Genomic DNA, 15,761 nt, shown 5'->3' with positions numbered 1-15,761 from the left:
ATTATTATTAGTATTGGATAGAAAACTCTCTGAAATTTCTAAAACTGTTTGAATGATGTCTTTGAGTATAACAGAATGCATGTGGCAGGCAAAAACCTGAGAAGAAATCCAAACAGGAAGTGAGAAATCTGAGGTTGGTCGATTTTCAACCCAGGCCCTATTGAAGTCACAGTGGGATATGGATGAAGTTGCACTTTATAGGGCTTCCACTAGATGTCAACCGTCTTTAGAAACTTGAATGAGGCTTCTACTGTGGTGTGGGGCTGAATAAGAGTTGAATGAGTCAGGTTACTGGCAGAGAGCCATTTCCTGGTCACACGCATTTCACATGATATCGACATGCGTTCCATGGCTTCTCTAGACACAAAGAAATTCTCCGGTTGGAACTTTATTGAAGATTTATGATAACAACATCCTAAAGATTGATTCTATACTTAGTTTGAAATGTTTCTTCGACCTGTAATATAACTTTTTGAAGTTTTTGTCCGAAGTTATGCTGAACCTGCACAAGCGTTTGGATATGTGTACCTAAAGCCCTAACAAAAGTAGCTACTTGGACATAAATAGTGGACATTATCGAACAAATCAAGAACTAGGATTCCTGGGAGTGCATTCTGATGAAGATCATCAAAGGTAAGGGAATGTTTGTCATGTGATTTCTGGTTTCTGTTGACTCCAACATGGCGGATAATTTTATTTATTTTCTGAGTGCAGTCTCAGATTATTGCATGGTTTGCTTTTTCAGTAAAGTTTTTTTGAAATCTGACACAGCGGTTGCATTAAGGAGAGGTATATCTATAATTCCATGTGTATAACTTGTATTATCATCTAAATTTATGATGAGTATTTCTGTTTAATCGATGTGGCTATGCAAAATCACTGGATGTTTTTGGAACTAGTGAACGTAACACGCCAATGTAAACTCAGATTTTTTTATATAAATATGAACTTTATCAAACAAAACATACATGTATTGTGTAACATTAAGTCCTATGAGTGTCATCTGATGAAGATCATCAAAGGTTAGTGATGAATTGTATCTCTTTTTGTGCTTTTTGTGACTCCTCTCTTTGGCTGGAAAAATGACTGTGTTTTTCTGTGGCTTGGTGGTGACCTAACATAATCATTTGTGGTGCTTTCGCTGTAAAGCCTATTTGAAATCGGACACTGTGGTGGGATTAAAAACAAGATTACCTTTAAAACGGTATAAGATACATGTATGTTTGAGGAATTGTAATTATGAGATTTCTGTTGTTTTGAATTTGGCGCTTTCACTGGCTATTGTCATATCGATCCCGTTAACGGGATTGCAGCCATAAGTAGTTTTTAAGATAGGAATGTGATTTTAGGAGTCATAAGTCATAAGTCATGAGTCATAACTTCTAATCATATCCTTTGCACATTAAGTAGCCACGCCCCAAGTAAGGTCAGAAGAGCGTGTCAGACGGACGGAGCGGTCCCCTTTGGCCAGAGTGCTTAAAAGGACTGGCTAAGAATTAACATATTAGACCAGAAAGACGTGAGAATGTGGTCCACATGTTGAAATGGTTAGAAACTCTGAAACTCTCAACACGAGGTGAAGAAAATGAACTTACCAGACCAGGACACCGCCAGTCTGCAAATGCATGTGTAAAGTGGTTTGGAACTTTGACTATCTACCCAAGGAAGAGGAGAAGAAAACTCCCCTCTCTGACAATCACTGGTACGGCTGTTCTTAGGAAACAGCCCATTGGACACTGGACAACTAAGAAGGACATTGTGACCTCTGGTGGACAATCAGAGCATGTACTGTACAAGTGGCCCACAGGAAAGGCTCACCGAAACAACTTTCCAAGAGGGCTTGGTTCCGACCGAGATAAATGACAAACGAACGTCATTCAACGCGTAAATACATTCATTATTTTCTTATTCCAAACAGGTGGCAGTTCGTGTACAAGGTATATGATTAATGTGAGGACAGTCATAGAATGTATCCACGATAAATGTCCCTTTTTCTCTATCTCTCTATTCTCACCACCCCCTTCTCCATCGCTGTGTAATAAGCCGTCATATCTTGTCAGTACACTAGGGACCTTTGTCTCATATAAGTGTGTATGTGTATTCTGTGTTATTATTTAGATCGCTAGTAAATAAATAATTGAACGCATTTTGTGTAGTGCTGAATCAAAAGACAAGCTGTGGTTCTTGCGGGTCCAATGAGTATTCGCTGTTAAGAATGAGACTGATATGAGGTAATAATTCATAAGTGACTGTTATCGATATATAACTTATATATTTTTTCGAGTTTAATTTGGGAAATGGTAACTCGTTAAACAACTTCTTCCGTGGTGCCCCAAATCCTAATGAGTTAATTGATACATAAATATTGTTAAATAAATAACAGTCATCAGATTAACGAAAGTCAAGTCACGACACAACTAAACATGAAAAAACAATGATACCCAACATGCAACAATTTAAACGATTTTACAGAGCTACAGTTCATATAAGGAAATCAGTCAACTTAAATGAATGAATTAGGCCCTAATCTATGGATTTCATATGACTGGGAATACAGATATGGATCTGTTGGTCACAGATACCTTAAAAACAATTGACCTCACAATGGGCCTCAGGATCTTGTCATGGTATCTCTGTGCATTCAAATTGCACTCTGTTTACAACATATACATTAGCAAACCGCTCGCCCACACAACGCCATATATGTGGTTTGCGGTTGTGAGGCTGGTTGGATGTATTGTCAAATTCTCTAAAACGACGTTGTAAGCGGCTTATGGTAGAGAAATGAACATTACATTCTCTAGCAACAGCTTTCGTAGACATTCCTGCAGGCAGCATGCCAATTGCATGCTCCCTCAAAACTTGTTGTGTGACAAAACTGCATATTTTAGTGGCGTTTTATTGTCCCCCGCACAAGGTGCACCTATTTAATGATATCTGCTTCTTGATATGCCACACCTGTCAGGTGGATGGATTATCTTGGCAATCGAGAAAAATGCTCACTAACAGGGATGTTAACAAATTTGTGCACAACATTTGAGAGAAATAAACACGTTTAACAGACACAACCTATAGAGGAGCACCCAATTCCCAAAAGGTGGCTTGACTATGACGTAAAGAAGAGAAGGTGAACACTAGACATCAAAAAATTAAAATAGGTGTGCAACGCTCGGTAGCTAGGAAAGTGGGGTATGGAGATAACATGTAAACACAGCTAAAAAAACAAAAGCAAACAACAACAAAAAAACACAGAGCTAGCTAGGTAGCTAGGTAGCTAGCAGTCAAGTGCGATATGTAGGCTTATAAATACATATTACAGCCTATCGTACCGTCTTCAATATTAACCATGAAATCACTACAAAGTTGTTTGAATTCAATAAACCTAAATGTCAAGAGCAAAGAAAGGGCAATTATGTTATTCCTCAAGTAGCTAGGCAGTTTTACAACTGTCCCCAAACAATTTTCTTCCACTTAAGACTCACAACAAAGGTGATTTAGGGGTCTAAAATCTAAAATAGGATTAGTCTACAATATTGAACGAACATAAAAAACAACAAAGAGAGCTTTACTCAGAAACCTTGCTGATTTTCTGTACTAGTAGTTTTGTGTGTGTGTGTGTGTGTGTATTGAAAACAGTGCATTAGTAAGTTATATTAGTGTACGTACACATGATCCCAGAGGGCCCACATACATGCCTCTTCATGCACTGACTACAGGTGCGTCCAGTGGCCCCGGGGCGGCAGCGGCACTGGCCTGAGCGGAGGTCACACGGTTGGGGCCATGCCCCATGCGTGTCACACTTACACTCCTCACACTTCCCGCCTGGGGCACGGGGGTCGCTGTGGTAACCCGTTGCACATGTAGAGGAGCAAAAACCATGTTTCGAGTAGATAACTAACAGTAAGTGATGTTCTGTCAGCAATGTGGGATAGCAAAGTCACTGATGAGGTGAGTTCAGTTAAAATACAATTCACAAAGAGCCTTGTGGGTTTTGTATGTTCAGTAGAGAGTTCTTACCTCTCACAGTACTTTCCCACATGGCCCTCAGGGCAGGCAGCACAGTGGTAGTCATTCAATCCCTCTGTCACATGCGAAGGGCTGAAACTAAAAGAAAGAGAGCTCCATATGAGAACTGATGTTATTTTACATTAGTAGAGCCATTCAACTGTGCCTCTTGGTGAGGGGGCAGGCACAGGGCTTGCAGTCGCCGGGTCTGCCCCTCAATACACCATAGTATCCTGGGGCACAGCACTCACACCTGTCCCCCTCTGTGTTGTGCTGGCAGTTCTGTAAAGAAGACACACTAATATCAGTTCCACATTCACAACCATTCACTCTGATGGATGATTCACTTAAAATGAATACACACCTTCAGAATCTAACTCAACTAAACACAGTGGTTGTCGGGGTGGAGGGTGCATGTGTCTTAACTGTTGTTTTGAAGTGAGGGCCCTTCCAGAGCCTGAAGCAAACTGCCAATTCAGAGCAGAACACTAATCAGTCAGCAGAAGTTGCGGCCTACTGAGCCGGGGTATTCAAAAGAGTTTCATTAACTTCCTGTGTACCTCAATTACCCAAATTACGATGTACAAACCCATTTAACATTTTCAATTTGCCGGCTCCGTAAAATGCAAATTATATTGTTATTAGCACAAATGCAAATGAAAGCTGGGATTGAGTTTCAGTTCCAGCCTATAACATGAGGCAGGACAGGCTTCTACGTGCTCTAGGGGATGATTTGGGAAGCAGAGAATAAGGTTGGTTTTATCTTGACCAAAGGACCAAAGGACCTTATATCTGAAGGGCACATTATACTCTGTATTAAACGACATGGACTGCTCTCTATTGCTACATTGTTATTAGCATTTACCAGTCAAATCTATTCCAGGCACCACACTATGTTCTACTTCCTGGTGCCACTGGACTATGTAGCCTATCAACTGGCTTCTGAACAAATGTGCTGATCCTCTACTCTTATGGGTGCAGTCACAGGGCAGCCTGCCAACTATTGCCAACGGCACCGTCCTCCTCAGGTCACAGGGACGTTGTAAAGCGCTTACCTGGCAGATGGATGTCTCCGGGTCACAGGCCTCACTGTGCCCGTTGCACTGGCATTGCACACAGCTCCCAATGTCTGCTCTGGAGGCCGCGCCACCGCTACTGGCAGATAGACGGTACAACCCGGCCACACATTCCTGCCGATGGGCGAAACACAGACAGACGGTTACCGGTTAGGCTGTTACACCCCCCCCCCCCCCCAACCCCAACTCGTGGGAGTCCCGGGCTCCTATGGAGCTCCAACGAGACATACTCACTGAGAATTAATCGGGTCAATTTGAGGCGCCATCTGTTCCCCGCAAACACGTTAAACGCCTGTTTAAAAATACTTTATTAACTATGTGGCAGCTTCAAATTATTGCCATCTGTCTGGTTTTCTTACAGCCACATTTATGAGGGATCCAGTAGGAGACACATCAGTAACACTCAGGTCTGGATGGAGGTTGTCGTAGTAACACAACAAGAGTTCATTAGGAGTGGAGTAGAGACGCACTAAAGAATGGGGGAGCACGAGGTGTCTGGACGGAGGTGGGAGAAAGAGGGGGAGAGCTAGCAGTTTTGATGAGAAGGATGTGAACTGTTTCTAACAGGTGTTTCAGCCTGACTCCACGGCTGTGGATCTGATTGGACCGTGACTGACTCTCTCACACACACACACACACACACACACACACACACACACACACACACACACACACACACACACACACACACACACACAGCCCTCTCTGGTCGCCATGACTGATGATCTGTCGCCATGGGTGATGATATGATGGGAGACACACATACACAGCCCTCTCTGATGGATGACCCTGTCGCCATGGCTGATGATATGATGGGAGACGCACACATAGCCCTCTCTGATGGATGACCCTGTCGCCATGGCTGATGGTCTGATGGGAGGCACACACATAGACCTCTCTGATGGATGACCCTGTCGCCATGGCTGATGATATGATGGGAGACGCACACATAGCCCTCTCTGATGGATGACCCTGTCGCCATGGCTGATGGTCTGATGGGAGGCACACACATAGACCTCTCTGATGGATGACTCTGTCGCCATGGCTGATGATATGATGGGAGACGCACATACACAGCCCTCTCTGATGGATGACCCTGTCGCCATGGCTGATGGTCTGATGGGAGACACACACACACAGCCCTATCTGATGGATGACCCTGTCACCAGGGCTGATGGTCTGATGGGAGACACACAAACAGCCCTATCTGATGGATGACCCTGTCACCAGGGCTGATGGTCTAATGGGAGACACAGACACACAGCAGGTGGTGTGGCTAGCTAGCCTCCCTCGCAGGACAGTTTGGAGTAGCCCAGGGGGCAGTCACACTTCTCTATCTGGTGAGCCCACTCACTTTCCATGGATGGCCTTCCCTCCTCTGCCACCTCCATAGAATTCTCAGAGATCCTGGGTTTAGGGGAGAGAGAGAAAGGAAGAGAAAGGGAGAGAGAGACAGCCATGTGAGCCAATGGCAACAATCCAAAGATTTTCCATGGACATTCTGCATTCTCTTCTCTATGCTTAAAATATGCTATTATGTTATTGCCCCTAGTTCATTACATGGATTGAACAGGTCAGTGTTGAAGGCAGAGGGTGATCCATGTTAACATGAAATGATTAAGCTGGCAGTGATTTTTTTATTTTTTTATTTTTTATTTCACCTTTATTTAACCAGGTAGGCTAGTTGAGAACAAGTTCTCATTTGCAACTGCGACCTGGCCAGGATAAAGCATAGCAGTGTGAACAGACAACACAGAGTTACATATGGAGTAAACAATTAACAAGTCAATAACACAGTAGAAAAAAAATGGGCAGTCTATATACAATGTGTGCAAAAGGCATGAGGAGGTAGGCGAATAATACAATTTTGCAGATTAACACTGGAGTGATAAATGATCAGATGGTCATGTACAGGTAGAGATATTGGTGTGCAAAAGAGCAGAAAAGTAAATAAATAAAAAACAGTATAAAAACAGTATGGGAATGAGGTAGGTGAAAATGGGTGGGCTATTTACCAATAGACTATGTACAGCTGCAGCGATCGGTTAGCTGCTCGGATAGCTGATGTTTGAAGTTGGTGAGGGAGATAAAAGTCTCCAACTTCAGCGATTTTTGCAGTTCGTTCCAGTCACAGGCAGCAGAGTACTGGAACGAAAGGCGGCCAAATGAGGTGTTGGCTTTAGGGATGATCAGTGAGATACACCTGCTGGAGCGCGTGATAAGGATGGGTGTTGCCATCGTGACCAGTGAACTGAGATAAGGCGGAGCTTTACCTAGCATGGACTTGTAGATGACCTGGAGCCAGTGGGTCTGGCGACGAATATGTAGCGAGGGCCAGCTGACTAGAGCATACAAGTCGCAGTGGTGGGTGGTATAAGGTGCTTTGGTGACAAAACGGATGGCACTGTGATAGACTGCATCCAGTTTGCTGAGTAGAGTGTTGGAAGCCATTTTGTAGATGACATCGCCGAAGTCGAGGATCGGTAGGATAGTCAGTTTTACTAGGGTAAGCTTGGCGGCGTGAGTGAAGGAGGCTTTGTTGCGGAATAGAAAGCCGACTCTTGATTTGATTTTCGATTGGAGATGTTTGATGTGAGTCTGGAAGGAGAGTTTGCAGTCTAGCCAGACACCTAGGTACTTATAGATGTCCACATATTCAAGGTCGGAGCCATCCAGGGTGGTGATGCTAGTCGGGCATGCGGGTGCAGGCAGCGATCGGTTGAAAAGCATGCATTTGGTTTTACTCGCGTTTAAGAGCAGTTGGAGGCCACGGAAGGAGTGCTGTATGGCATTGAAGCTCGTTTGGAGGTTAGATAGCACAGTGTCCAATGACGGGCCGAAAGTATATAGAATGGTGTCGTCTGCGTAGAGGTGGATCAGGGAATCGCCCACAGCAAGAGCAACATCATTGATATATACAGAGAAAAGAGTCGGCCCGAGAATTGAACCCTGTGGCACCCCCATAGAGACTGCCAGAGGACCGGACAGCATGCCCTCCGATTTGACACACTGAACTCTGTCTGCAAAGTAATTGGTGAACCAGGCAAGGCAGTCATCCGAAAAACCGAGGCTATTGAGTCTGCCGATAAGAATATGGTGATTGACAGAGTCGAAAGCCTTGGCGAGGTCGATGAAGATACTGAAATGAAGAGTGTAAAGTAAACAGTCAATGCCTTAGCTCTCTATCAGTGGTTGTCTCAGTTTAGCCCATTAGTGTTCAGAGACAGAGAGGAGAGCTCACCTGCAATGTCTCATCATGTTCCCATGGGAACTCTGAATGAGGACGTAGTCAACATAAAACAGCACGCCCATAAAGTCCTCCATTGTCATGACATTCTTGTCTTTGTACTTCTACTCTTTTTGAAAAACATAACATGTTCATAACATCACTTCAGTGTCAATGTATCATTACTGTATCTTTAGAGGTTAAAATCTAGCTTTGAAAAGCTATTGGGAAAAAGACAAGAGATGCATTGGCATGGCATCCATCACAAAGGCCCATAATTGTTTTAACAACACAAGCGAGTCTCAGTGTCAAATAGATAATAACTGCATTTTAAGAGGTTAGGAAACAGTAATGACAACAAGAGATCCAGCATGTAAGCCCAGGTCCTTACCTCTGTCATGTTGACCTCATGACGGGTGGGTTGTCCAATCTGCAGGCCCTGCATGTTTCTGTTGGACACTCCCTTTATGATGACCTGGGGTTCGTAGGAGGTGCGGCCTGTCTCGTCACGCTCCTCAAAGTAGATGGCGTACTTGCTGCCATAGGCTGTGATTTGAAAAGGAGAAACCATCCAAGTAACTTGTTAGTACAATACTCATCTCTGAACAGAATATAGTCAACTCCTGATAAGTGCAAGTTGGATAGTGGTTTAAAGCAGCAATGTTCACCAGTTCTCAATTCAAACACATGAATCAGTCCCAAGCAATTATACAGTATATGTCAGCGGTCGATTGTACACTTCTTATCAACTTGTTAAATCATTTTGAGAGGAGGGTGCCCTCACCATGGATGCCTGGAACTGTTCAGGCAGTCTCCAGTAGTAGGTTTTAGTCAACTTCTGGATGACCAGGTCAGCGTTAGCGATGATCTCTGGGTGCTGGACGGTCACTTCACGTGTGGTCTCCTGCTGGTTGTCTTTGTCCACTAGGGGCAGCTTGGTCTGTTCTGGTTTCAGGGACAACTGCAGCAACACGGAGACAACAAACAAACAGCATCACTTATAAATGTCACACAAAATACACAGATAATGGGATGTATTTGAGAAGGTCTTTTCCAAGGATTCAAAGTGCTTATGTTGCAAGTGGATTATGCAAGGGTATTTCAAAAGAGAAACAGCCTCTGTGATATTGGACAAGTCTATTCTCCAATACCACACCAGGACTCAGCCACTCATATAGTCGTAGATTAAAACACATTTCACATCCTGAGGCCAGAGACATGTTTCACTGGGCAAATAGAGCATGAATATCTTTAAGAAGCCACTCCTGTACAGTAGGCTATGCCTCTGAGGCCCCTGTTTTAAAGACGTCCTCCAGCGATTTGTGAACTTTTACTGTTGAAAAGCGATATCCCAAGTATAAATACAGTCAAGTAAACACACAAAAGGGTAAAAAATAAATGTTTTGGGCAAAATAGTGTTTTTTAGACTCCTCCTTACCACTCCCATCTAAATATCCAGGGTAGGGCTCACTAAAGGCTCCAGAGGGGCCGGGCTGTGCCCCTCACCTCACCATGCAATCACACGACTCACTGACTTAGAGAAAAGCTCCTGCCTTCCAATAAATGAGGGAGAGGATTCTCAACTGGCTCTCTTTTTACTCATAGTCTTATAGCAAACAAACTTAGATTAACTTTGGGACGGCAACCTTTATTTAAGTTGTTTGTCGTTTCCATTTATATGAAAGAAGGGTCCCTCTGCCAATGTCCTCAGCCACGGTCTCCATGGTTACAGCGGGCGGAGAGTTATCAGGTCTGTGGCGCACTGGCAGGAAATCCTTATTAAAACAAACATGGAAGCTACAACTCCCAGACTCTGCCTGCTTTCAAGCCCCCTATACCTCCCTGGTACCAGGCTAGCCCCCTGTTTGTGCCTGGTCCCCCTGATTCTCTCTACGTCCCATAAATTACAGTAAAATAAGATGAGGAATAAATACCTGGCCGGGAATGAAGAATGGAGGAGAACCACTCTCATGTAAATATAAATAGTTGCTTATCCAGAGCAACTTACAGTAGGGAGTGTATACATTTTTGTATTGGTCCCTCTTGGGAATCGAACCCATAACCCTGGCGTTCCACGCACCATTCTCTACCAACTGAGCCACACAGTACACGTAGCTCAAGACATGTGTGTGTGCGCACACATGTGTGTGTGTGTTGTGTGATGTATTTGAGTGCACATACAGGAACTGTATGCTTGTGTACAAATACTGTACCTCAGTCTGTGCCTGTGAGTGGGTGGACTTGCATGTGATAGGGGATGCAGTACATGTATGCTGTGTGTGCATTTCTGTCACATTTCTTCATGACTCGACTTGCCCACATGCGGATGAGGCCCTGTGCCTCACTGCAGTTGCTGGTCATACCGAAGCAGTAACACTGACTGCAGCCCAGTGGGTTCCTGGTGCTCAGGCCAAACGTCCCCAACTTACACTTGTCACACTTCAGGCCCTGTATATTTGCCTGGGACACAACACACAGACACTCAGCAATAAGACTGCTATTTGTAGTCCAAAATGGCTGGTCATTATTGTCAAATACATAGCAGGTACAGTATTATTGCAGTTTTCAGTAGAGTACACATAAGACCTGAATACAAAACACATCTGAATAGATTTGCAAACATATTACAGGCCTAGGGAGATATCTGATTTAAGACAGAGCCAAGCTATAAATAACTGTGACAGCAATCTCTTGTTCTTTTCACCTTACCCTGCTCTATATTGATCAAAGAAGATTCTACTCAGAAGAATACCAAGGCAGCCATTTCAATAGGTAGAGTAGGTGCATTTCAACGGGGCTCACGTGTCACCGAGGAGGAATGATAAGGGGCATACCCCCACATACAGCAGACACAAACAGTGACAGTCCTGATAAGGGTGTATTTTACATGAAAAGTTTCCCTTCGATCTCATCTGATGCTTCCCTAGTTAGTACACTCCTAAAGCAGGGAGAACTGAGAAGCCACATTCATAACAGACATTAAATGTAAAGATGTTTTGTTTACACACCAGACTGTAAAGAGGATGCTATGGCAGGGGTGTAGAAATCCATTGATGGCAGGCCAGCAAAAATGTAGGTGGGCCAAAATTATAATTAAAACAAAGCCTACCATATAACCTACTGTAATCGATCACACACAACAAACCATCTAATGTGTGATTTCGCATTACAGACCAAATAGTCTTGTAAGCCTACGTTAATCCATGACTCTTTAACATACGACTCACATAGACCTCCAATAATAATAAACCCCTATAATTAATAGACTAGAACATAATTCCCTGACATATCATTCATGATCACAGTAAACAACACTGGTCACCAACCTTTTCTTAGTCAAGATCATTTTGAGTCAAAATGCGAGTGCAATTCTCTGCTGAGCGCGGGAGATCAAGTCCGCCTACAATGTATTGTGTGATATCAATTAAATGATCAACAGCATACAGGGCAAAGTGCTATTTCCAATTAAATTACATTCCAAAAATGATAGGCTATTTACATTGACTCAATTTTTCTCCATGTAGGCTTATAAATAACGTAGAGCCTTATATTTCAAAACTCGAGTCTCATGTTTGGCTATATTAATAAAACACTGGTAATAGGTCAGTTGTTGTAGCCTATTACTTGCAAGGCACGTCAGAGCATAAATTGACATTTTCATTTGAACTGATGGACTGATGATCATGTCTCAGTGGAGGGACCGAGAGAGTGTGAGTCGGAGTGGAGAAGCGTGTTTCATGATTTCTAAAAGTGTTGAATAAAAACAGTGTTGTGGTGCTGGTCCTTGTCTCTGAATGTACTGAAACACTTTTTTAAGGCCCTCCATTAGATCAATATAATCACAGATCGAGGGCGAAATCTCTAATTTCAAATAACTCTTTCTTCTATACACAAAGAAAAAAGTATCTTAAAATAATTTAACAGTGAGCTTTGTTTGGCCACTTTACTTATTTTTGCGAGCCAAGTTGGCTAATGAGTGGAGCCTAGCCTACACAGCAATAGCTACTGTTTAATGCACATGGTATCAGTGCATGTGCCAGAACCAGCCCATTATTTTGATATTGATAAGTTATTATTTAATTTTGTGGGGGAGTTAATAATCAAGTATAATTCAAATTCATTACATAGGCCTATTATGAAATAGATTTTATAAACAGCACCAGATTGTATGTATGATGTCCTTAAGTATCCTGAAAGACATCTGCCAAATAAAATGTATTATTATTATTATTGTTGTCAATATACACTGTACAAACATTAAGAACACCTTCCTAATATTGAGTTGCACTCCCTGCTTTTGCCCTCAGAACAGCCTCAATTCGCTGGGACATGGACTCTACAAGGTGTCGAAGCGTTCCACAGGGATGCTGGCCCATGTTGACTCCAATGCTTCCCATAGTTGTGTCAAGTTAGCTGGATGTCCCTGTTCAAAGGCACTTAAATCCTTTGTTCTCCATTCAAAGGAACTTAAATATTTTGTTTTGCCCATTCACTCTCTGAATAGCACATACAGTTGAAGTCAGAAGTTTACATACACTTAGGTTGCAGTAATTAAAACTCGTTTTTCAACCACTCCACAAATATCTTGTTAACAAACTATAGTTTTGGCAAGTAGGTTAGGACATCTACTTTGTGCATGACACAAGTAATTTTTCCAACAATTGTTTACAGACAGATTATTTCACTTACAATTCACTGTATCACAATTCCAGTGGGTCAGAAGTTTATATACACTAAGTTGACTGTGCCTTTAAACAGCTTGGAAAATTCCAGAAAATGATGTCATGGCTTTATAAGCTTCGGATAGGCTAATTGACATCATTTGAGTCAATTGGAGGTGTACCTGTGGATGTATTTCAAGGCCTACCTTCAAACTCTGTGCCTCTTTGCTTGACATCATGTGAAAATCTAAAGAAATCAGCCAAGACCTCAGAAAAAAAATTGTAGACCTCCACAAGTCTGGTTCATCCTTGGGAGCAATTTACAAACGCCTGAAGGTACCACGTTCATCTGTACAAACAATTGTACGCAAGTATAAACACCATGGGACCACGCAGCCGACATACCACTCAGGAAGAAGACGTGTTCTGTCTCCTAGAGATGAACATACTTTGGTGTGAAAAGTGTAAATCAATCCCAGAACAACATCAAAGGACCTTGTGAAGATGCTGGAGGAAACAGGTACAAAATTATCTATATCCACAGTAAAACAAGTTCTATATCGACAAAACCTGAAAGGCTGCTCACCAAGGAAGAAGCTACTGCTCCAAAACGGCCATAAAAAAGCCAGACTACGGTTTGCAACTGCACATGGGGTAAAAGATCGTACTTTTAGGAGAAATGTCCTCTGGTCTGATGAAACAAAAATAGAACTGTTTGGCCATAATGACCATCGTTATGTTTGGAGGAAAAAGGGGGTGCTTGCAAGACGAAGAACACCATCCCAACCATGAAGCATGGGGGTGGCAGCAACATGTTGTGGGGGTGCTTTGCTGTACTGGTGCACTTCACAAAATAGATGGCATCATTAGGTAGGAAAATTATGTGGATATATTGAAGCAACATCTCAAGACATCAGTCAGGATGTTAAAGCTTGGTCGCAAATGGGTCTTCCAAATGGACAATGACCCCAAGCATACTTCCAAAGTTATGGCTTAAGGACAACAAAGTCAAGGTATTGGAGTGGCCATCACAAAGCCCTGACCTCAATTGTATAGAACATTTGTGAGCAGAACTGAAAAAGCGTGTGCAAGCAAGGAGGCCTACAAACCTGACTCAGTTACACCAGCTCTGTCAGGAGGAATGGGCCAAAATTGACCTAACTTATTGTGGGAAGCTTGTGGAAGGCTACCCAAAACATTTGACCAAAGTTAAACAATGTAAAGGCAATGCTACCAAATACTAATGGAGTGTATGTAAACTTCTGACCCACTTGGAATGTTGTGAAAGATATATATATATATAATTCTCTCTGCTATTATTCTGATATTTCACATTCTTAAAATAAAGTGGTGATACTAACTGACCTAAAACAGAACATTTTTACTTGGATTAAATGTCAGGAATTGTGAAAAGTTTAAATGTATGTGAGTTTAAAAGTATTTGGCTAAGGTGTATGTAAACTTCCGACAACTGTATACACAATCTATGTCTGAATTGTCTCAAGGCTTAAAAATCCTTCTTTAGCCTGTCTCCTTCCCTTCATCTACACAGATTGAAGTGGATTTAACAAGTGACCTCAATAAGGGATCCTAGCCTTCACCTAGATTCACCTGGTCAGTCTATGTCATGGAAGGATGTACACTTTGTGTGTATCCCTTTAGTTGGCCCACCCCTTCCTTACTGCTTGCTATGAATTCTATCTGATGGTGTATGTTTAGGCCATTGCTTGACTTGGACTGAAATAGGTACTCATTTTGGCGTACCATTTACATTTAGGTCCAGGATCTCCTCAATACTTTTGAGTTAATATTCTATAGGAGATGCAGGAACTCAAGCAGAAGAACATTTGAGATGCCAGTACTCAGTTCCGGTGAGCTCCTGCCCAAGTCAAGTACTGTGCTAAGGTAAAAAGACAAATAATGTCCCGTTTGAAACACAAGTACAGCAAATCAAATAAATATATATTATATTTTTGGGCTTCAATCTGATTAGGTGAGCCTGGTTCCACAGTGGGTGGACATGCACCCACCTAGGCCCAACCTTGTCTAAGCCCCTGTGCTAAGGATGCCAGCAATTATATTGCTATGGCATATATTGCTACACACAGAGCCATGACACCCCTCCAGCCACAGTTGTCCATCTATCCGTCCATCACTGTGACCTTCACTAACGTCCCCCAGACCCCATCAACCTCTTCCCTCTATCCCTTCATCCCTCCATCCCAGTAGTCTAAAATAAACAGTCAGCAAGGAAAGACACACACACACACACACACACACACACACACACACACACACACACACACACACACACACACACACACACACACACACACACACACACACACACACACTAAACAGCACAACAAGAGACCCAACAACACACAGTCTTCTCCTCTTCAAATGTCACTTTTACTTCAGAGTCGAAAGTAGCTTTTTAAATCTCTCTGTCTGTCTCTCTCTCTCTCTCTGTTAATGAGGGTCATCACCTCCCATCGCTGGCACTGCGTGACAGCCTGTCACTGCACTGTCACCCTGAGGCAGGGAGCTGGGGATGGCAACGCCTGCCTGCCTGGCGCTAGCTGATCTGAATGCCCCTCCACTCCCCCACCCCCCACATCAGGTCTATTTCCATCTCACACTCCCTCCCACACACAGACGCTGCCCTGCCTGCCAAAACCTGGCGACAGGCCCCGTGCTGAGCTCAGATAGGGAAGATACTAGGTAGATGCAGAGGGCTAGAGCGCTGCTGTTGAGATATAGGCTATATGGAGAAATCTGCTATAGTCACGC

At 43.0% G+C, this 15,761-nt stretch overlaps 1 pseudogene; it reads right to left on the bottom strand.

Annotated features, from left to right (window-relative positions):
• The window catches only part of LOC115107469 (laminin subunit alpha-2-like), a 151,068-nt pseudogene that overhangs the window by 44,957 nt on the left and 90,350 nt on the right, over positions 1–15,761 (bottom strand).

This window comes from Oncorhynchus nerka, linkage group LG24 (assembly GCF_034236695.1).
Source record: "Oncorhynchus nerka isolate Pitt River linkage group LG24, Oner_Uvic_2.0, whole genome shotgun sequence".
Taxonomy (NCBI): Eukaryota; Metazoa; Chordata; class Actinopteri; order Salmoniformes; family Salmonidae; genus Oncorhynchus; species Oncorhynchus nerka.
Note: the sequence above shows the minus strand (reverse complement) of the source record. Positions and strands in the feature narration are given on the sequence as shown.